Source organism: Bubalus bubalis, chromosome 15 (assembly GCF_019923935.1).
Source record: "Bubalus bubalis isolate 160015118507 breed Murrah chromosome 15, NDDB_SH_1, whole genome shotgun sequence".
Classification (NCBI taxonomy): domain Eukaryota; kingdom Metazoa; phylum Chordata; class Mammalia; order Artiodactyla; family Bovidae; genus Bubalus; species Bubalus bubalis.
The window spans coordinates 14,598,376-14,622,632 of NC_059171.1; the positions used below are offsets into that span (position 1 = coordinate 14,598,376).

The 24,257-nt window shown below is 42.7% G+C and overlaps 1 protein-coding gene and 1 long non-coding RNA gene across 2 annotated transcripts in view; both read left to right on the top strand.

Moving 5' to 3' along the window:
* Positions 1 to 24,257, top strand: part of SDC2 (syndecan 2) — a 121,154-nt gene that overhangs the window by 25,838 nt on the left and 71,059 nt on the right. The gene's annotated exons all lie outside the window — the stretch shown is intronic.
* Positions 1,441 to 12,315, top strand: LOC123329431. The gene is made up of 2 exons (XR_006544844.2): positions 1,441 to 4,130; positions 4,220 to 12,315. It is a non-coding gene; the product is annotated as an uncharacterized LOC123329431 (long non-coding RNA).

A 24,257-nucleotide genomic window follows, 5' to 3' on the forward strand; every position in this document is an offset into this window, starting at 1 on the left:
TGAGCATCTTTTTGTGTTCCTATTAACCACTTGTATTTCCCTTTGGAATATGTCTGTTTAAATCTTTGCCCACTTTAAAATTGGGTTATTTTTCTTATTACTGAGATTTGAGTGTTCTTTATATGTTCTAGCTGCAGGTCACTTATCAGATATTTAGTTTGTAAATCTTTTCTCCTATTCTCTGGATTGTCTTTTCATTCTCTTGGTAGTGTACTTCAAAGCACAGAAGTTATAATTTTTATTAAGTCATGTTTATTTTTCTTTTGTTGCCATATGTGAGGAACACTTTCCTCACTTTATTCCTATGTGTTTTAAGAATTTTCTGTTTTTAGGTCTTACATTTATGTTTGTAATCCATTTTAAGTTAATTATTAATTTTTGCATGTGTTATGAAGTAGAGGTACAGCTTTTTTTTTTTTTTTTTTTTGCATGTGGTTACTAGGTGTCCCATCATATTTTGTTAAAAAGAATATTCTTTCTTTCATTGCATTGTCTTGGCACCCTTGTCAAAAATTACCATAATGACCAGTAGACTATAAATGTAAAGATTTATTTCCAAACTCTTGATTTTACTCCATTTATCTGTATGGTCTATATGCAGTATTATATGGACAAATTTATCTATATAAATTTATATATATATATATATCTGTTAAATATATTTAATATCCATTAAATATATCTATTGAGTTCTGTCGCTCAATCATATCCGACTCTTTGCGACCCCATGGACGGTAGCCTGCCAGGCTTCTCTGTCCATGGAATTCTCTAGGCAAGAGTACTGGAATGGGTTGCCATTTCCTTCTCCAGGGGATCTTCCCGACTAGGGGATCAAATTTGGGTCTCCTGCATTGCAGAAGGATTCTTTATTCTCTGAGCCTCTTACCTGGTGGCTCCCTGTGTGTGCTCGGCCACCCCTTAAACAATGGTATGTTTTATCATTGTTGGCTACACGTGTAACTATAAGAATAAAGGTATATCCTACTACTGCAGATGGTGATTGTAGCCATGAAATTAAAAAACGCTTACTCCTTGGAAGGAAAGTTATGACCAACCTAGATAGCATATTGAAAAGCAGAGACATTACTTTGCCAACAAAGGTCCGTCTAGTCAAGGCTATGGTTTTTCCAGTGGTCATGTATGGATGTGAGAGTTGGACTGTGAAGAAGGCTGAGCGCCAAAGAATTGATGCTTTTGAACTGTGGTGTTGGAGAAGACTCTTGAGAGTCCCTTGGACTGCAAGGAGATCCAACCAGTCCATTCTGAAGGAGATCAGCCCTGGGATTTCTTTGGAAGGAATGATGCTAAAGCTGAAACTCCAGTACTTTGGCCACCTCATGGAAAGAGTTGACTCATTGGAAAAGACTCTGATGCTGGGAGGCATTGAGGTCAGGAGGAGAAGGGGACGACAGAGGATGAGATGGCTGGATGGCATTACCGACTCGATGGACGTGAGTTTGAGTGAACTCTGGGAGTTGGTGATGGACAGGGAGGCCTGGCGTGCTGCGATTCATGGTGTCGCAAAGAGTCAGACATGACTGAGCGACTGAACTGAACTGATCTCATATTTTATTGGTAATTCTGGTGAGAAGAGGCTAGGAAGCACATAAGAAGGGGGATTGAAGTGATCAGTGCTCTTCGTTTAATGGTATGAAAACCCTAGTCACGTGCTCTCAGGATATTTCTTGGTTATTTTAATGTTTAACGATAAAATATGTGGCATAGAAAGAGTAAGAAACAAAACTTTGCTGTGACACTGGGGGCTTCTGCCTTGTGGTAATAGTTAGGAAGATGGCCTTACCTTGAGAGCAGTTATCTTGCAGATAAATAGCTGAAACTTCTTTCAGAAATGTCTAACTTTTGTTCTTGGGTTCATGGGAATTTGAGAGATACAGGCTTTTAATTGTTCACAGCTGGTGCATGAATATAGTGGTAATAATAATTAGGAACAATACGGTTCACCTCTCAAGTTGTTAGTTTTAATCCACTAAAGTTTTTTGATCTGAAGTCTGGCAGCGTTTTCCAGTGGGAACGTTTGGAGGGGTTCCATCCTAGTTTTCAGTCAGGAAGTATGCGTGTCTGCCTTGTCTCGCTAATTTGTTACAATGATTTCCATGGTTTGATTTTCATGTCTTCCACCTAAAAGCACACACGCAAAACCAGCCTGCACTCCAGACATCCTTACTACTTGAGCAGGTGCAGCAGGCACCATGAGCCTGGATCAAGCATATCTGGGGAGTTTCGGCCTCGGGTGTGGCCCCCCATGGCCACTTGATGGAGATGGGAGCCTTGTTAGGAGAGGAAAAAGTGAGTTTGAATTACATGCTTGTGAATGGAGGCCAAACGTCAGTGTGGTTGACACTTATTACTTCCTTGGGATGAAAAGAATGCTTCCAATTCCCTAGATAGTAGAAGTAATCATAAAGCTGATTTTATAAGTTATTTATTCCTCCCACCTTGCTTTTTGTCAAGTTTTCAAATTCCAGAGTATTAAGACAAGTTTCTGGAGGCATTCACTCTCCATGACTCCATCTTAGGGAAATTTTTCTAAGTGATAAATATTTATAAGCGAGTAAGTATGGATTTCCCTGGCTGTCCAGTGGTCAAGTCTGCATTTCCACTACAGAGAATGTGGGTTCAATCCCTGGTCAGGGAACTAAGATCCCACATGCTGCATGGCACAGCTAAAAAAAGAGGGGGGTAAGAGAAAGAGAATAAGTATTAAAAACACATGTATTCTTGAACAGTGATTTCAATGAAAGCAGTATTCTGAGAAATTTTAAAGCAACAACAAAAGAGTTTTCGTATGAGAATGTGTAATTATATCAGATTGTTAAAAGATACCTCTTTCACCTTGGATACCTTGGGGTGAAGAAAATCTTAAATTGACATTGCATATGTGAAAGAAATGTAAATCCTAATTTTGGTTATTTTTAGAAGTTAGTAGTAGAACATTAATTACATGAACAAATTTATAGCTTCTCATAATTCACGCTGACCCCTGGTTTGGCTGAGGCAGCCCACTCTTGTGTTCTGGAACTAAGTGATTTCTCCTAGCACATCCTCTTTGCTTTTCCCACAAGACTTCCTGGAATAAGACGGCGTTTGCCAGGTAGAGTTGATACAAGAATCCTGCCAAGATAACTTTGTGATGACAACCTTTTTTGCTTTTAAAAGTACACATTGTAAGAAAGCTCCCTTGAATCTACAAATAAAACCCATTTTATGAAGCTAGGTTGTTATTCACATTGTACTTCCAGGAAGGCAAATTGGAATTAGTTTTCATTTCAGAGGGCCGTGAAAGTGAAGTGGAACAAGTCAGAGAGCCGTGGGAGAGGTTGTGACCTTGTGGAAATACCAGGTCAGTATTGGGAATTAGTGTGAGATCCCCAAATGCAGCAATTTCTAAGTGGGTGATTTTTGTCATTTTATTCACTTTTGCTAGCTCATGAAAAATTGTCAGAGTGAACAGAGGGACAGCATTAATCTCCTGAATAAGGAGCCTTTACATCCCTACCCCTCGAAGACTCTTTTTTTTCATCACAACCTATTTGTAGGTGATCAGCGTGCGGACACTGCATGTGCTTATGTCTTCTAAGTATTTGCTTCTGGAGAGCCAGCTTGAAAAAGCAAAACAGAAAAATCCATTGGCATTTTGAGAGTTGAATCCACAGAAGATGTTGTTTGCAATGTGCTAAAAACATAAGGTTCAAACAGCCGGAACAGGCCTGGTGCCAGGCAGTTTTACTGGGAGAGAAAGAGGAGGTCTGAAGCAGTCCTTTTAGGATTATCTCCAACTCAGCAGCTGCTGTCTGAGTTTGATTATGCACATCCTGCTCTGGGAGACCTGCCTTAACCCTCCGGCCCCTGGGGAATCTCAGGCCTCTCTTTAAACAAAAGGCTCTTCCCCTGGACACCCAAGGGCAAAAGCCAAAACAATATGGAGGTTAAAAGAACGTGGAGCTTTTGAAGACTGGATTTGAGAGAACAGTCTAGGAAGGAAACTTGAGTGCAGAAGTTTGGAGCTTGTAAGTGCCTTTTAAGACCCTCTCATTTTACAGATGAAGGAGCAGAGGCTTGGGGAAGTTAAGTGACTTAACCAGAAAGAACTAGTCAGAACTGAAATCCAGGTCTCCTCGCCGCCCTCCTACCCCCCAACCCTCACCACCGCACCCCCACCCCCAGCCCCGAGAGAGAACTAGTCAGAACTGAAATCCAGGTCTCCTCGCCGCCCTCCTACCCCCCAACCCTCACCACCGCACCCCCCAGCCCCGCTTTGTATAGGATCACATGCTTTAAAGATGGGGTTCTCACTCCCATATAAATAACGCATTGTATATTTTTGAAAATTGAGCCGAAAGAGAAGAAACATTGAAAGAGCATTTGGAGTTAGGAGCTGACCAGGCATATTCAGATTTTTTTTTCAAGCAGTGGAGTTTCCTCAGTGTGTAAATAAGTGGACCAGTAAATAGATTATTCCAGTAAATTCTGCGTAAGATTTTTAAAGGTCAGTTCAGTTCAGTTCAGTTGCTCAGTTGTGTCCAACTCCTTGCAACCCCGTGAACTGCAGCATGCCAGGCCTCCCTGTCCATCACTAGCTCCCGGAGTTTACTCAAACTCATGTCCACTGAGTCGGTGATGCCATCCAACCATCTCATCCTCTGTCATCCCCTTCTCCTCCTGCCTTCAATCTTTCCCATCATCAAGGTCTTTTCAAATGAATCGGTTTTTAAAGGTAGAACCAGGCATATTGGAGAGGTGTTGGGAGGGAAAAATTGAATCTAGAAAGATGGTTCTGAAAACTAGGAAGGATGTTTGTGTAAGGAACTCTTTTATTCAATGATTGTGGTATCTGGAGCCGGGCTACAGCCTCTGAGGATTTATGACCTCCAGTCTGGAGAAGGTAGGTGGGCTTCCACTATCTGAGTTGAGGAATGCATGTGGGATCCTTGAGCCTAAGGCTGACCAGGTAACAAAAGACTTTGTCAGAGAAGATAGCTGCCTAGAGTTCTTGGAGAGGAACGAGTGGTTGGTTGTTTTACATTTGTGTTGGGAAGTGAGAATTTTCCCTGCTCTGTGGTTGAAATAAGATGAAGTTTTCTTCCTTTTGAAGTTTGGGAAGATAATTTCTTACAGAAAATAATACTGAAATCCAGGGATATTACTAAAATGTGGATCCTTTCTCTTCTTGCCCGGTTAAAGGACTGAGCTGGTAGAGTTTTGTTTGGTATAACGGCACCGGGTAGCATTGTTGACCTAAAAGGGTTTTGATTAAACGAGAGAGAAAAATCAGAACGATCTTATTCACTAACATGCCAAGCGGATTTGCAGCCTATTTTTATACTTTTTAATAGTGGAATTTTTATTCTCCTTTTAAGGTTATATTGAATCTGAGCTGAGTATCCTTTTCTACACCCCACCATCCTTTCTGTGAAACCTAAGAGAAAAAGACTTATATTTAGGATACCCTGAGATACCCTGGGATGTGTTTCTTTGCACTTAATTATCTTTCTAGGATTTTGGTGACATCTGTAGCTGAAAAGAAAAGGAGCGATGGGTGATCTGGAGCATATCTCAAATGGGCGAATGTGAGAGTCTTCTTTTAGAGCTATGCCTTAGGAATGCCTTTTATTTAGTGGCCTAATTAGGACAGGCCTGTGTCGGTTTATTGATTGACAAGCTTTTGAAGTACCTGTTGCCTGCAAGTGTGAATTTTTAAAGCAGTTACCTGATTTTTTTTCTCCCCCTCTGACTTGGAGAAAAGTTAGGGCACAAGAAGACGCTATATATTATTTTCCTTGTTCTTCACCAAAGACAGAGTTTTGGGTTCTTTGGAAAAAGAAGTTTATCCGAAGGTCAGGAGCCCTTTCCTCCTTTGTTTCCCTTAATTGATAGCAGAGGCTCTTTGTCCCATTGGGATACATTGTCTTAATGCTAGTCTTACGCTGTAATGATATCAAAGGAGGCAACTCAAGTGATTTTCTCTGTAGGCAATTATTCAGTTTATGATATATTATAAAACTTTTTGAAGAGCTATTTATACTCATAAGAGAGGGGAAGTAGCTTAAGGATCTATGATCTTTATTTGAGATAGTTACTAATCTATCTAATTGGATCTTTAGAGCAAAATGGGCAGTTTGTGGATGTGTAGTGTAAGATGATGGCAGCCCGCGCCAGTGTTCTTGCCTGGAGAATCCCAGGGACGGGGGAGCCTGGTGGGCTGCCGTCTATGGGGTCGCACAGAGTCGAACACGACTGACGTGACTCAGCAGCGGTGTAAGATGAATTCTGTGGAAGTACCACCTCGGAACTGTCAGCTTGCCCAGAAGTGACATTCCTCAGCTGGGAACTTTCTCTGGGTTGTTGTTATTCAGTCGCTAAGTCGTGTCCTATGATTTGTGACCCCACGCCAGCCTTCCTTGACCTTTACTATCCCCCAGAGTTTGCTCAAACCCGAGTCCATTGAGTTTGTGATGCCATCCAACCATCTCATCCTCTGTCACCCTCTTCGCCTCCTTTCTCTGGGAAGGGTGTATTTATATATATATATATGTCTATTTCTGGATTAGTTTCACACAAGTGAAGTGTCTTTCCCACCTGCTGCTCTTTGCCTGGGGTTGGAATTTTTCCCTTTTAGTGCTTGTCACTTGGCCTTTGAATGGAAATGTGTCCTTCCTTTCAGAATCAGAAGATTGTGTAATTCATCAGGAGAAATTTCTCCGAAGACTTATTAATTCAGTTCCTCCATGGCAAACTCCCCACACTACAATGATAAACCTCTGAATTTGAAATCCCTTAAAATTTTTTTTCTTCCCAAAATGTGTACAATGAATTTCTGAGCTGCTAAAAATCCCACATTGTATCTCACTGTCATTCTCTGTAATCTCTTTTTAGAGGATTTGGTGTTGTTTGGCTGCTCCAGCTAAACCAAATTAACACGAAATTCAGGCTTTTGAAGTGTAGAAGCAGTGTGGGAAGAATAACGGGAGATCCTAGGTTTCCTTGAAGAAGAAAGAGGGATGTATGGTGAATACACATGAATGTCCCTTCCCTGGGGCCTCTGATGGTAAAGAATCCGCCATCAATGTGGGAGACCTGGGTTTGATCCCTGGGTTGGGAAGATCCTCTGAGGAAGGAACTGGCTACCCATTCCAGTATTCTTGCCTGGGAAATCCCATGGACAGAGGAGCCTGGTGGGCTAGAGTCCATGGGGTCACAAAGAGTCGGACACGACCAAGTGACTAACACACACACACACTCAATCATGTTTGAAAATGTGACTTAGTAATTTTGGTTGGGAGTTAAGCTTGTTCCCGGTGCCTTGGGCCTCTTCCAGGAGTGGTGCTCAGAGTCCTAGGTACTGTTGGAGAGGGGCCTTTCATTCTTGGCGTTCTGGGGGAGATTTACGTCTGTAAGCCGGATAAAAATACGTGGCAAGGTGATTAGTTTAATTGGCCCACTAGTATAATTATTCAGTAGGAGGTGACTGTGGGATGGCTATTGTAGCCCAAAATGCCTGGTAGGAAGGGGGAGGAGACTCACTGAAAACAGCAGCAACGTTATAAAACGTTGGTTTAAATGTGCATTTAATAGCAAATTATCCTGTCACTTTAAGAAGGATGGAGGGATTCTTAACCAAGTGGGATTAGAATCCAACCCCCCACCCCACCCCGCCAAAAAAAAAAAGAGGTGGGCTTTTTTTGGCAAGGATAATTGTGGGGAATTCTGTGAACGATCTCTCTCCCCTTAAGTAGTACCAGGGGTAACAGGATTTAGTGAATGTAAACTCGCCCCAACCCTCAGCTAGTCATCCTTCCCCCAGGTGTTGCGACAGGCAGGGTGGCTGCAAGCTGGTGTGGCCCCAAGAGTGGGGGTGTCCTGGCTTCTTTCAGAAAAAGCCCAGTGGAAGGGAATGTGGTAAAGCAGCGGATTTTTCTTTCACATCAAAGGGCAGGGAATGTTGTGCAGACAGTGAGCTAAGGAGGAGGGAGCAGCCCTTTCGGTGCGCTTTGGGAAAGTATGTGTGGAACGCGGTGGTTCGGGGACCAGGCCCCCCCCCCCCGCCCCCCCGCAACCCCCAAGAGGGTCCAGGTGCCTGCCTGGTTGCTGTGTTCCTGGAGCCCAGTGACCGGAGGCTGAAATTGCAGCCAGATGAACCGAAAATAAAATTGATGGCTTTATTGGACATTCTTTTCGTGAAATTTAACTTTCTAATGTGCACATTTATCACTCTGGGGATGGCATTATCCGTGGCTGACCTTTCGTTTGGGGGAGCTGCCACTTGCTGACTGCTGCTCCCTTCAGCTCTGCTTTGATTCCTCTCCACATCTGCTGAACATGTGAGATAAATAAATATATATATATATACACACACACACGTATATATGTGTATGCATGTATATACTTTTTCCTCTGATGCACATTGACATCTGGCTAGAAAGATGTAATGAAAATCAGTCAGAACTAATTTTAGCTAGCTATTCCAGTTTAGGGTCCCAGTTCTCCTGGTTTCTTTTCAGATGTAGACATTATGGCTTCCTACAAGTTGCTGGGGGAAGCATGGGGCAGCATTGGCAAGGCTCTTTGGGCAGGAGGCTGGGGGTCTTTGGCTTATTTCCACCCCTCTCCACACTGCCCCCCCCCCCCGTTAATGATTTGGGGGTGGCTGGGAATCATAAGCCTGCAAGGCTTGTTATCAACGTGCTCAGTAATATTTAAAAATCTTCCTTCCCTTCCTCCTTTCCAGTAGGCATTAGAGCACGGCTGTGGTTACACCTAATATACCTCAAAGACTTCCCTGGACTGTTTAATGGGACCTCATGGAAAGACAGCTCACTCCAGTGTTCTTTCCTGGAGAATCCCCATGGACAGGGGAGCCTGGTGGGCTGCACTCCATGGGGTCACAGAGAGTGGGACACGACTGAGCGACTGAGCATGCACGCAGTGGAGTGTCATGCGCCCTTCCGTGGGTGGTGGGTGGTTCTTATTTTGAAAAGATGTGACAACTGAGGACTTTCCAATTATTACAGTCTTTCATGGGATCAGAATTTGAGGGAGACAAGACTTAGGCCGTAATTTAACAGGTCATTGGAGCTTCCACACGAGCGTTGGGGGTGCTGGAGGCGTTGGGTCACAAACATAAAATTGCACTCTGTGTTTCTGCTTGCTCCAGAGAAGTGGCTGGAACACCTGCTCTCGCTTCTTCAGGAGAATCCCAGTCAGGATGTCACTGTCTCCCCAAGTGCTCCCAAATGTTTGTGGCTGCCCATTCCTTCTCCCTATGACAGCCTCTGTCTCATCTTTGGCCAATCTGGAGGCAGGAAGTAGTGGGACTTCCGGTTTGGGTGTGAGGTCACTAGGGCAGGAGGTGGCTTTGTCTTGGACGTGGTCATCCTCTCACCTTGGGGTTGATGCAGCCTCCCCATGCTCAGCCTCCCACCTGTGCTTGGTGAATACTGCTCGGCCTTGTTGCTGCAGCACTGGATGGTTGACTTAGGTCCCTGGACAGATTCCTTGTCAGAACCCCCTTCCCAGTAGAGGGAGGCTGCACCCTCCTGCCCCTGTGTCCTGGTGGGACTACATTACCCCTGAGCCGCTTAGGAGGTAGGGACAAGGTTCTTGCCCTAGGAGCTAAAAGTCAGGCCCTGTTGCTCTAGTCTTTTCCTCCTCCTTAAAGCTTCCTTATGATAAAATCTTCCTCTGCTGGTCAACCCTCCAGGCAGGTTTGCTGAACTCAAACAGAAGGTAGTGCTTAGAAGCGTTGAAACTCTCCTCCTCTAAGATCATGCCTTACGACAAACTGGATTCCCAGGTCTCTATTGATTTCTGGGGGTTTCCCTTGATAGTTGCATTCCCCCCGTCTCCTCTGGAAAAAAGCATTATTTGGCCTTACTTTGGCCATAAATAGAATCAGAATGAGACAAGGAACTCATGTAACTGAAAGGGTGGTCATCACAGTGCTTCCAGAGGGGAGGACTCAGGATGTTTGCATATCTCTTATCAATGTACAGAGCTTTTTTAAGTTTTACAAACTTATCAAGATCACTCATCACAGTAACTCTGTGGGGTGGGTGTCATTGACCTTGTTTCACAGGGGAGGAAAGTAGTCACCCCTTGAGGTTGGAGGAGAGGCTGAGAAAAACTAAGCATTTGATCCAAAGTAAAGCATCCAGTGGTAAAGATGGTCTTGGCTCTTCGACTTGACTGGTAGTGGTTTGCCTTGGAGTTTTTCTCTGTGATTTGGGCCTGGCCAAAGTGGCTTTGTACCGATTTCTGTAATAGGTCTAAATCGATTAGATTTCAGTAAATATGTACTGATCATCTGTGATTTAAGATTTAAACATAGGAATCTTTAAAGGGATGGCAGACTTGAAGTTTTGTAGAGAATGAAGCATCAAAAATCATTTTACAGAGACAAAAGAAAAAAGTTACAAGTTTACATGCCTGATGTACAGACTGAAACCACCCTGTTATTACATAACAATATGTGTTTCTCGTTTTGCCTCGTGTGGCCAATAAATGCAGAAATTTCTTCACTCCCTTCTTTGCATTAAAAAGGTGGAGCAAATGTCTCTAGCCTGTTTTCAATGCTATGAGAGAGAGGAACTTCTTTCTAGATTATAGGAGTGCCAAGGGAATGGTCTCCTATTAACAGTGGATAGATTCTACCTGGAGACTGGTGGAAATGCCATCCCCATTGAGAGGAGGAGAGCAAACAGTTGAGCAAAAAGTGAGGAAAGGTCTTTCCCATTTCTTTTTGAGTACGAAGGGCCTTTTAAGAACTTGGGGTACATCACAAAGACAAAATGGTCAAGCCAGGGAATCCGGAATTGGATTCTATATTGATTCCCCTGCATGTCACTGTGGGTTTCACTTGGCTCTGTTGACCCACCTGTAAAACCGGGATGGTGATACAGCTGTGAGGAAGGCTTGAAAGGTACTCACAAGGTCCAGGATCTGCAGGGGGTGGAGGTTGGGAGCTGGCCACCAGCCTGGAGGAGAAAGGCAGGTGTCCTCTGGAAGGTGATGGCTCCATGCAACTGTCTTTCTGATGTCTGCGTGGCTCCAGTTCCTAATACTTGGCTCTGTGTTCGCGTGTCAGAGTCACACTCTTCGTTTTCCATGACTCCTGTTGATTTTTGGCATGGACGCACCCAGGATTTATTTCTACAGCTAGCACTGTGATTGACCCATAATGGGTGCTCAGTAAGTACTGGTTGAGCGAATGTACCCCAAGGGGAAGAGGGACAATGTGCCTATTCATAGGTGGGGAGAGACCGTGCCTGGGGACAAGTTTCGAGCTTCTTTATTTCTGCCTCTGGAGTGTTTGAATGCAAGCTTCCTAGCAATGGAGGCAGTGCTGCCATGCCATAAATAACACCAGGATTGGTCTTTGTTTCCCACTGCGTTGCCCAGGTCACTGCTTATCAGGAACAGTGCGCAGGGAGGTACCGCCCTCCCTCCTCCCGCCTCTGCTGGGTGCTTTCTGCCTAAGCTAGCCACCAAATTCTCAGGGCTATGTTTGTCCTTCTCACAGAGAAATCTGATCATGGCACTCTCCTTCCTAGTAAGTGCCCTCAGTGGTTCCCTGTCGCCCCCAGTGAAGTCCATACTCCTTGCTCCCAGGGCGCAGGGCCCTCTGACCTGGTCCTTCTACTGTGTTGGATATGAGGACCCCCTTGGGCAGTCCTGCAGGCTGTTTGGGGGTGAAAGGCAGTGGTGGTGGGCGGGGGGCGGCATTGATCTACCAGATGGAGTTAGATCTGCTGGGTTTAACCGGGGAATTTTAAAACCTGCTCTGAGTTGGTCTCCAAATGAGCCGAAAATCAGCATATTTGGGACACATCAGTACAGTACACTAAGAAAAAGGCATTGGATGTTTGGAATAGGAGTGCAATAGTTCATGTTAAGGGACGGAGAAAATCGTGATGCTAAAGTATCTTTGCATATAGTCTTCAAAGACCTACTCGATAAAAAGTGTTTTCAACTGACCCTGTAGTTTATTTGGAAGAATATATATGTTTGTGTAGGTGCACATGTATCTACACTTGCATATATCTTTTTAATTTGGAAAATAAATGAGAGAGACTCGTATTACTGGAGATTGAAAATTACTGTAAAGCTATAATAATAAAAGTGGATGACGTGAGTGTAAAAATGTACAAACAACCAAACAAAATAGCACTTCTCAGAAATTTTAAGTGTGTGGAATAACAATTATATGGTAAGTCCTTGGGAGAAGGTACTGGTTATCTGGTGAAGGAGGTTGTGAAATTGGATACTTAAAAAAAAAAAACCCACACAACCTATTTAGATCTTTGCCTCAGGTCATCACCAAAATACCATTCTTGTGCATTGGGTTGTGTATTTTTATAACCCTAAACCAAAAAATATTGAAGGATATTTGATCTCTGAGTAAGGGTGTCTTTTTAAGGCTGAAAGCAAGAAGCAGTGGTTGCTCAACTTGAGTACATAAAATTATTACTTTTACCGAGGAATTAACAAATGACCAATAATGATCACTAGTACCAAAAAATGCAAGCCCAAACAAGTATTCATTCTTCTAACATCATATTAGGCAAGATTTAGAAAATGCAAATACTCAGTACTCATTAGGATATGCTTAGACATCCTTTCAGGAAAGAAATGTAGTTTAAAAAAGTCTAGATATTTTTAAGTGGTTTGGATTTTATATATACTGGGGGAGTATTTCTATTTAAAGACTAATATAAATTATTTAAACGTGAAAACCTCTAGTTTTATATCCTTGGTTTTTCATCTTAGTTTTGTGGTTGCTTTTTAAATAACAAAGGCCCTTTGGCCTTTGAGTTGTCCAAAAGAGAGATACCTACAATTTAATGCTTTTAAGCATATACTATTCCATATAAAATAGGGCAAAGAGATAAACCATCAGGGAAAGCATGACTTATACAGGGATTTTGTGACCCTTAATATTCTAGAAGACCATAATGAGGCATTATATGTAAAAGACAAGTCAGCCTAGACTCCAGTTTCTGGGCTGTTCACATTGTAAGTCACAGGGTGACTTGGAGCACACTGCTTTAGCTCTCTGGGTCTTAACATCCTCATCTGTAAAATGGGAGAGTTGAGTTAACTCACAGTTTCCCAGCTAGGATGCTGTGGCATAGCTGTGCTGAGATTCTGATGTGTCTGAGCCCTCGGGGCCACTGAACAGAGCCTGTGGTGGAGGCCACAGGTCCGTCACCTCAAGCCAAGAATAGCCACCTCTTTCTCCCAGTGGGTTGTGCAAACACTACCCCAAATCACACTTAACGGCATCAAACCTGGATGAAGCAAGTTGCTCCACTTTTAGATTCAAGAGGTGAAAGCTAGGTGGGGAAGAAGATAATTTCAGATATCACGGTGAACCACTCATCCTTTTGACTCTATTCAGTGGTGTGTTTAAAAATGAACAGAGGAAAATACATCAGAATGTTATCAGTGATTGTTTTTGGTGGTGGGCTTACAGATAATTTTTTTCTCTTATTTATAATAATCTATGTCTTTCAAATTTGCTGTGTTAGGAATGGGTTAAGTTTAAAATGAGAATAGTCAACTAAAAACAAATTCTCCCTGTAGCCATCGTCATATTCCAAAACTCCATGAGTACAGGTGGCCGCTGTGGCTGCCAGTGGTATGATTCTGACAAAAATAAAGTGCCAAACCCGGGACCCATTTCTCTTTATGTAAATGTCGTGGGGGATTTTCATCCCAGGGTTTCTTGCTTGGGCCGGTTTATGCTGTGAGGAATAACCTTTGAGCAGAGGCCTGCTGTTGAGGGAGTTAGAAGCCTTCTCTTTATTCAAGGGTCGCCTACCCTAAAAGTCATCTTCTTCCCCAAATGCTTTCTGCCCTTTCCGCCTTCCCTGAGATCCCTGGAATTACTGAGTAACTCTTCTTTCTTTGTTCTTCTTGATCCCCAGTGTGTATATAGTTAGATGTCCCTTGTGCCCGCTCAGCTAAGCAATGGAGATTCTGTTTTTAACTTGTCCTCTCTATAGCAGGCCTTCTAGGTCCTTTGTCATTATTATTTTTTTTTTTTTCCTCTCCCAGCTCCCTCCCACTTATTTACATCTTTCTGATAATGAGTTGCCTGGAACTTTCCGACCTAATAGTTTAAACCACACCAGACACCAGAGATTGTGGGCTTTTTTTTTTTCGCCTCTTGTTGGTTTTGCTTTACTTTGAGGAAAAAACAGTATAGACATTAAAGGTGTTTAAACCCTATTTTCTCTGGCTTCTTAAAAAAGCATTTTTGATGGACTCCAAACATTTTAGTTCTCTGAAAATTGTGATTGTTTTGTCTAAATGTTGGAGGTGGCAGGCCCAAGGGTCATGAAAAGTGCCATTATAATTCTTCATCAAAATTTTAGAATGATTAATAGGGAGGCTACTGGGGCATGTAGTAATGACTCATAAAAGTCAGAATATGCTATAATACTGCATGTATTAAAACTGTGCTAAATATTGATTCCTTCTTTTTATATAACACTTTAGTGTCTTACAGGGTGCCTTGACCTTCTGAACAGAGATAATAAACTAAGGTATTCAGTAATAGAAATTTCCAATTGGTGGAACGCTAGTAAAGGACGTTGTAATTATATATTTGATTTTTATATTAATGTTGTTTTCTTCGAGTGATGCCACTGCAGTCTGAGCCATTGTAACAAACGTGTTGAGTGTTTCCTGATTATACAGCACCGTGCTCTGCATTGCAGCTGACGGCATCACTTAGTCGTTGGCCATGGGCCGTAGCTCAGACTTACAGGATGTCAGAGTTAGTGGGGACCTTGAGGTCATCCAATCCAGTGCTTCCCAGTCATTTTCACTTCATAGAACACTTTGAAAAGGTTTATACACTCACTGCGGGGAGGCAAATGGCTGCTTTTGGCTGGAGGTGTGGTTCTGGGGCCTCCAGTGTGGGCTCTGTACAGATGCCCTGAGGGCCTGGGGGGCATCAGAAGCCTGCACAGCTGGGCCAGCACATGCCAGTTGGGGAACTGCGATCTAATCCAACCCTCCCATTTTACAAATGAGACATCTGTGTTTACTCATCGAGACCTAGAGAGGTAAAACAGCTTGTTCAAGGTTACACAGTGAATTAGTGATGTTTCAGTAGATAGAATTGGAGCATTTCCGAGTCTGAAATGGCTTCTCTTTTACATAGAATGATCTTTTTCAGGATCGTTAAGGACCATAAAGACCTTTTACAGGGCATGTTTTCCCAAAAGGTTTATTATCTCTTTGCCCTATTATATAAAAGAGAAGTATATGGTTAAGAGTAGTAAATCATACGTATATTTCTTTTCAACAATCCAAAGAATAAAAGGTTGTTTAAAAAAAACCAGTAAAATGAAAGTTACGAAACTGGAAATGGCACAGTATATATAAAAACCACCAAAACCATTTTAAAATATTTTATTTACACAAATCAAAAATGTACTCAGTGTTTAAAAGCTGTAAGTTTGGGAGTTGTCTTGCTTTTGAAATTCAAGAGATAAAAATACGATGGAAAAGGAGATGCAAAATGTTAATAAACACAATGAACTGCCGTAACCTCCATCCTTACATTTAAGCCCTTTAAGAATACTAAGTAGCTGTGGTTCTCTGGGGTAGTTTTATGATTCAGTTCTGGTAGCTTCTGAGTTCTCCTTCCACCCCATGGTATGACTCACTGATTCTAGTATCATCATGGCTTAATCCAGACTTACATACGTCCACGTGTGTGCCAGTGAGGATGGTATTGGAACAAGGCATCTAGTTTTCAGTTCCATGACTGAACTACAAACTCTGTGTGCCAGTTTAGGGCAGTTTATGGCATGCTAGAGTTGTGACATCAGATGGATCTGTTCCATCATTACCTCAAGATGTGTAAGTCTAAACCAGCATCACCTACCATTTACAGCTCTATCTTAATCTCTGTCTCCTTTTTCTCATCTATACAGTGGGGAAATCATAGTACCTGTCTGCTAAACTTTTGGCACAGGTTAAATACTTTTTATAAATGCAAAGACTCAAGAATAACATCTGGCACATAGTAAGCCCACAGTAAATGTTAGCTACTGTTATTATTTGCCACAATGATTGTCTTGGAGTAAGGGGCAGGTGAGGCCTTCAGATGTGGGTAAGAGCTATTCTACTTTGTCAGTTTCAGACTAACACCTTTTATAAAGATAGCAGTCACCTAACTGAGTTCTTGCAGCACCAGGGAGTGTGAATCTTGCCAGGTACCTCCAACAGGCTCCTTTTGAGGGGGGTTTTTGTTGGACTTTCTTCTTTGGAAGAAAGATAAAGAAAGCCTGCCTTCTGGGACATAGGGAAAATGTATTTCCCCCCATATTTAATATTAAATTCTGGTCATTATTTTGCAGACTGTCGTGGAATAAGAAGGAGATACAAAGATCCCAGCTTTTGGCTTTCCTAAGACTTGTGGCTAACCAGTATCTTCAGCGTGGTACTTTCTGAGTCATGCGTTCCTCCAGACGGTGTCGGGGGAAGGGCTGGAGCTTTGAATTCAGACAAGCTGGCTTTGGCTTCTGGCCACATGTGACTGAGCACATCCGGGCTGTGCCTTCACCTTCTCTGGTAGTCCTCCAGGTGGAAGCCAACTGCTACAGGTGTACGAGCTATCAGGGATGCAGAGTAAGAGGCTAGCGAGGTGCCTGGAACGTAGCCCGTTTGCCATGAATGTGCCTTGTCTTTTCTGAGTTCATTGTTGCCAGAATTGTGGTTTCATTTTTTAATTTTTTTACCTGCATCTTTGGGCAGTCTTGTGTGGTAGCCCAAGGCTGTTTCTCACCAGTGGTCTTTCCATGATGACTTTCAGCTAATGGTTCTCAAGCTCCTCGTCCTCTGCCTTCTTCCCCCACCAACTTTTAAGCATCATACTGAGTTTCTTCAACCCCGTAGTTTTTTCACCCAAGTTGTCAGTCCCTTCATCACAGTCTCTGGCCTCACTGTGCCTCTTGCTGTCTCACTGTCCTACCCCCTCACCCACAGGATTGCCAGATAAAATACAGGATGCTCAGTTAAAATACAATTTCGGATAAACACCTAATTTTTTTAACATGAGTATTGCCCCTTGCACTATGTGGGACATATTTATACTAAAAAGTATTCATTATGTGAAATTCAAATTTGACTGAGCATCTCTTATTTATGACTCTGACAACCCTATGAATATCTGTTACCAGTTACAGTGCTGTGGCATATTTTGGCTTTAAGAATACCAACAGGAAAAAGAGAGGCTTCCCAGGTACCTCCTGAGGCCGCGTTTTGACTGCCTTGAAAAGAAAATGCCTGACGGTTAAGAGGAGAATCTGACAGTTGATAGGAAGCTCTGTGATGTCAGGGCAGGAGATACATATCCGCTTTGATTCGGGAGATTGACATGATATTAAAAAAAATGGTCATTTAGCAGTTCAGCGTTACATTAGGCAGTTTTATGAAACGTAGAAATGGCTTTTTCATGCAGCTCAAAGGCATGAGGTTGAAATGGAAAACCCAAACAGGAATGATTTGTGTTCATCAACTGTGAACACTTAAGAAAATGTCCAAGGGGAATACCGAGTCATCAGATGACATGGACTTACCCTACAAAGAATCTAATTTACGGGTGAGAAATTTGAAAACAGAATGGCTTGTGCCAACTTTTCTTTTTCTTCTTTTTGTTTCTTCCCTTTTACTTCTCTCCTGAAAGACAGAACTAGAGTTGCCGCAGCTATGGATAAGAATAATCGTATGAAGGTTGGTTATGGCCTGAATGCTCCAGGGTCGGGGTTTCACTGGTGGCTCTGTGATCCATTGAGTATCCTCCGGGTGTGGGTGGTCATCATATTTCCTGAGTGCCTTGTGTGTGCCTGGCAGGGCTGTAGGTGCCAAGGCTGCAGCAGCAAGTGGCCTAGGCCCAGTTCCAGCTTCATGGAGCTTGTGCTCCGTCAGTGGGGGCACCTTGAGAAACACAAAATGTGCCAGGTCGGGAGGAAATCCTGGCCTCCAGGAGCCGATTAGCATTGGTTCCTGTGTGCTTTTCCTCTGTTCAGTTATAGAAAGGGTGCGTCGTTGGCCAGAGCACTGGAAACCTGTCTGGGCATTGTTGTTTGGAAAGCTCATCAAGCCTCAGGTCCCTCACTGGGGAATTTTACACCAGTATCTTCAGTCCAACCTGACGGTGGCAGACTGTAATAAAATAGCTAGTCAACCAGCCAGCCAGTCTGTCTTCACAAAATAACGAAGGTATCGTCCATGTTATGTCAGATAGCATGCCTGCTAACATTGGCGCATTAGCGGTACCTTCATAGGCGTCTACTGTTATGAAAAATGGCGGAACTTGGTTCATTCTAATGACATTATGATAGATTTGAGGGGACTGAAAAGATTGTACTGTGATAGTTAGGTGTTTCTTCCTTACCAGGAGAATTTAGAAATGGTGCAGAGTAAGAGAGAAGACTGGTGGTTCTGAAAGTTCTCAATTTTTTTTTTAAGATAAGAGAAAAAGCCTGATTTTAAACCCCTTGGAGTCTGAACTCTTGCCTGTATTCTAGAAGCTTCTTGGACTGCTTGAGATGCCCAGCCTGAAGTTTTTACAGGACCTCACAGTATCCAGATATTTCAGAGTTGTCACAAAGTTCTCCATAAATTCTGGAAGCAATATATTTAAGGAATAAACGCATGCAGTGGAGTACTCTATAAGGCTCCTTTCTCTGTGACAGTAATGAGGTGGTTATCAAAAAGACTGCCTAGAAATCAGTGGTTTTAGGTGTTCAGGGAAGTCAATCTAATAACTTTTCTTCTGAAAGATTTTTGCTTTGGGATATTTTGTTTATTTTGTACTGGTTTCAAATGCTATTTTAATGAGCCTAGTATTTTGTAGTGGGCCTATAACCTAGCCATGAATTTTAAGGATAATTTAGAGGGAAAAAGTTCATTCTTCTATTCCTTAAGGGCTAATATACTTAAAAATATCTGTCAGCTTTGTCTTTAAAATCTTTTTATTTACAGTGACCCCTGACTTCAAGCCTAATTGGTTTCCGAACGTTTAGTCTTGAGGCCTGGCCATAACACAAACTCTTGTTTCCTGTAGGCTGTGTTGAATGTAAAGCTTATGTGATGTATTGGGCTTCCCTTTCTGGAAATCTGCTTTATAGTGTTAAAAATAACAAAATGGATATGAAAATATATCAGAAAACATTGTCCTTTTTTAAAGACAAATGTTTATTAAATATTTTAGATGAAAGATAGTAAAAATAAAAAAAAGCTTTGCTGCAAATAAATGTTACTGCTCAGGTTGGATTGATTGAAGTTGTTAGTTCAGTTTCCCTTAAGCAAATATAGGTATTTTTGCCATTGCTTTTAGTCCCTTAAAATTGTATTATATAATGGAATGGTCTGCCTCAGATTCTCTTGTGCATGAAAATTGATAGAAATGCCACTAAGTTTCTTAATTGCTAAAAACTGAAGGAGGGGCGGTTGCCACAGCAACTTCGGTAGCCACCTATGCTCTGATATTTCAGAAGGATCTTCCTTGCTGAGCTGTGAATGAAATATTAAGAATTCATTCAAGTCTTCAGAATGAGCAATTGCTGGAGAAGAAATTCATTTGCCCTAAGTACAGTTGGAGCAGACAGCTAGCTGGGTGTGTGCCGTCCCCAGGAGCATCAGCCATGCCAGTTCACTGACCGAGGTGTTGACTTGCGGGGGTCTGATTGCCATCAGTTTTGTTATCCCCGTGAGGATCTTATTGCAAATTGAGCTGTCTTTGGGGTTTGTTGCCTGGCCATTATTAGGATGTTCTCCTTTAATCTGTGTGTGTTTGTGTCTCAAAAAAGTGGGCAAAACCAAAGGTTTGGCTAAGAGAACAAATTTATGCTGTAATCATTTGTTGGTTTTTCTTTTCAATAAGAAAACAAAGCAGGGCTTGGCATTACTTGTAAATAACCAGCACTGACCATAGAATTTCATGTTGGAGTTCTTTCAGAAGTGACATTAAAGGAAGATCTTTTATCTCCCATGTTTCAAAGATGAAACACATCTAAATGTGAATGAGATGATATTAAAGTATTTTCTTCAAACATCTTGGGTACTTCTTGTTTTCTTACAGATCATCTCATTTGGTATTATGCTTTGTAGAGTTGCATACATGGTAAATTACTTAAGAATGTGTGGATGTGTTGACTCTCACTTTCTGGTTGAATTTTTGTTTTTAAAAAATTACTGAATTATGTTAAGAAAGGAAGAAAATCAATCATCTTGCATGATTGCTCATGGTCAAGGAAACATCAGTCTATAAATCAACATGTATTAAGTGTGGTAGTTATTTGCTTAGCACCAGACCACAGGGATCAAAGGAAAACATGAGGAATGACCTCCACTCCCCTTAAAGTCTCTTGACCACTTATTAGTGATTAAAAAGCAATAAGACATGAGTTTAATGAGTTTTTCACTACCAGTGCATTCTACTCTCATTTTTTTTTTGTTCATCCTGTTTGCTTGTGTTAGATAACATTTCTGGTCTTCTTAGTCTTGTGGGTTACTCTCCTCCTCAGATTTTCCAGTTTTCTAAGGTGTCCTTTGTGGATCAGGGTCTATTTTAACAGTTTCCTACCCTTTGGGAGGGCTTCCCGGGTAGCTCAACTGGTAAAGAATCCGCCTGCAATGCTGGAGACCTCAGTTGAATTGCTGTGTCGGGAAGTTCCCCTGGAGAAGGGGTAGGCTACCCACTCCAGTATTCTTGGGCTTCCCTGGTAGCTCAACAGGTAATGAATCCACCTGCAATGCGGGAGATCTCGGTTCAGTCCCTGGGTGGGGAAGATTCCCTGGAGGAGGGCATGGCAACCTACTCCGGTATTCGTGCCTGGAGAATCCCCATGGACAGAGGAGCCTGGTGGGCTACAGTTCATGGGGTGGCAAAGTTCCAGACACGACTGAGTGACTGAGCACAGCAGCATAGCACCCTCTGGGATGTCATATGAGAGGAACAAACAAAAGCAGTTAGGACTAATTAACATGGTTGGGAAAATAGGGCCATATTGAGAGGAAGAGTTCCAGAAGAAATGCTTCTAAAACAAGTCATTATATTTAGCTTCATGGAGATAATTCGATCAGGCTTCCAGGAAGTGCCAAGGAGTAGGAAGAAAAGTGTCATGTTCATTATGAACAGCATCTCTATCTACGTGTGTCTGATGTCTGTTTAGAATCTCAAGATGGTGGAGGAAGGAAACGGGAAACCCCTCCAGATGCAGCGGTGAATGCCTTGACGACTCAGAAGTCTGTTGCTCTCGGCAGGTCCCCGGTGCTCCTGCCTGCCTTGGAGGTCACCCTTGTGGAGACAGTGGCTGCCCAGAACACCCCCCACCCCCAGCCACACACACACACACAGCTTTATTTAAACTTCTGTGGTTTGTGGAAGTCAGGATTTGAAAAGCTTTATCAATTGTTTATTCATTCTGTAGTGGCTTTCTCTTTGCAGATGAAGAGGCTACCCTCTTGGCCTTTGTGAAAATAGGTTTTCCTCCTGTCCTGAAACAGAAGCTTTAAAATATAAACTGATAAAGGCAAGGCGTTTTACCAGGAAAATCTCAGTTCACACAGGCCCAGTGAGTTATTAAGTCCTGTACTCTCCTTGAGTGTAGGGCATAGAAGAGAGCCTTGGGAAGCATTTTCTTACATTTTTTTTAGTTGCAAGTTCATCTCTGTTTCTCTGAAAAGTGAAAGTGAAAGTTGCTCAGTCATGTCCAATTCTTTGTGACCCCATGGGCTATACAGTCCATGGAATTCTCCAGCAGAATACCGGAGTGGGTAGCCTTTCCCTTCTCTGGGGGATCTTCCCAACCCAGGGGTTGAACCCAGGTCTCCCACATTGCAGGCAGATTCTTTACCAGCTGAGCCACCAGGGAAGCCCTTAAGAAAGAGACTTAAAACTCACATTTGAGGAGACTGTGTTCCAGTCTCGGAGGTACTTTGATTCAAAAGGTATTTATTATAGAAAAAAAGCACATATGCACAATGGGTTATTACTCAGTTTTAAATAGAGGAAATTCTGAGACCTGCTCCATGGATGAACTTTGACGAGATTATGCTGAGTGAAATAAGCCAGTCGCGAAAGACAAGTGTTAAGTGTTGTAGGATTCCACTTTCATTTATGCGCAGCACCTAGAGCAGCCGGATTCCTGGACACAGAAAGAAGATAGAAGGGTGGTGGCCCAGCTACTGAGGGCAGGAGGAATGGGGATTTGTTTAATGGGTACAGAGTTCCAGTTCTGCAAGATGAAGAGCGTGGATGGTAGTGATGGGTGTAGAACATAGTGAATGTAAACACTCCCGAACTGTGCAGTTGAGAATGGCTTACGCGGTGTATTTTATGTTCTGCATAGTTTCCTGTGATTTTTAAAGATATTTATTGAGCATCTGGTTTTTGGGTGCCCATTATACTCATGATTGACACAAGTGTCCCCAGGTTTAGTGGAGCTTTACAGGTCAGTGGGAGATGAGGGTGTGATGGCATCATGGTAAAGGATGCTTTGGCCCTAAACTCAGGTGAACCTGCACCGAGCCATGAGAAAGGACCACGCCTGCTTCTCTGTGATGCCCGTTTCTGCCTGGCTTCACCTCCCAACACGTGGTGTGGCTTGTCGCTGTGTCCCCAGAGCCTGTGCCTTCAGGATCACCAGTTTTCCCCTTTGACTGGTTTGCTTCCTGCTCCATTCCGAAATCCAGCTCTGCCCTTCCTCCTTGGCCTCCGTTTTTGAATCACCTGTTTGGTGTGTGAGGATCTCCAATTTTACAGCCCATATCATTTTCCTCCTTTGGACTGTCCATTCAGGGAGGACATGGGCTCTGTAGCCCTCTGACCTTGGCAGCACCCAGCACAGTAAAATGCACTTAATGAGTGTTTTGGATGAGGATGAGCCTCTGAAATTGGAAGCTGATGTTGTTGATGCCTATTTAATTGAGGGTTATTAATGCCTCTTTAACAGTGAGGGATAGTTTTTCTTCCATTTCTACCAGAGACCAACAAGCTGTCAGGTTTTTCCAGTGGTCCCATAGGGTCGCAGAGTCGGACACCATGGAAACGACTTAGCACGCACCTGGGCTTAGCATATGTCCTGGGTTTTCATACCTGATTTTCTGGCTTAATTATTAATAGCTCCCCTCTTTCCCTCTCCTAAGTGCCCTGGTTGAACGATAAATTTTATTGCTACTGTGGTTAAAAGGGAGGAACTTGTGGAGAAAATCAGTTATTAAGGAAAAATGGGGAGCGGAGGAAGGCAACTTGAAGCTGCTAGATATTCAGGAGGTGAGGAATTTGGGAAATAGCTGCAGAGTCTGGCGTGTTAGGAGTTCTTTGGATGGAAAAAAAGTATTTGACTCTTAAATTATAAGCATGCTAGTTAAATTATAAAGCATATGCTAGTCTAATATGTTAGAATTTGAAAGTCTTGAGGGCTGTATGGGATCAAAGGAGGATTTATTTTAATTAGTCACATTATAGAATCCTTTAGTGCGGGTTAACAGGTTAATATGTTTACTTAGAGCTTCAAACATTTTTATGGCTAATGGCAAAAGAGTTCAATATAAGGTACAGATGTGTGTATGTGTCGTGCATTTGTTTCTTTAACTATGAAAATGAATTTCAGTTTGGTAAAATTCTGTTTTTTATGTGCGTATGTATTTAACTTAGATAATTGTATAGTGAATATTCGTTATTGATTGACCCTCAGTTCAGTTCAGTCGCTCATCGTGTCTGACTCTTTGTGACCCCATGAATTGCAGCACACCAGGCCTCCCTGTCCATCACCAACTCCCAGAGTTCACTCAAACTCACATCCATCGAGTTGGTGATGCCATCCAGCCATCTCATCCTCTGTCGTCCCCTTCTCCTCCTGCCCCCAATCCCTCCCAGCATCAGAGTCTTTTCCAATGAGTCAACTCTTTCCATGAGGTGGCCAAAGTACTGGAGTTTCAGCTTTAGCATCATTCCTTCCAAAGAAATCCCAGGGCTGATCTCTTTCAGAATGGACTGGGTGGATTTCCTTGCAGTCCAAGGGACTCTCAAGAATCTTCTCCAACACCACAGTTCAAAAGCATCAATTCTTTGGTGCTCAGCTTTCTTCACAGTCCAACTCTCACATCCATACAGGACCACTGGAAAAACCATAGCCTTGACTAGACGGACCTTTGTTGGCAAAGTAATGTCTCAGCTTTTGAATATGCTATCTAGGTTGGTCATAACTTTCCTT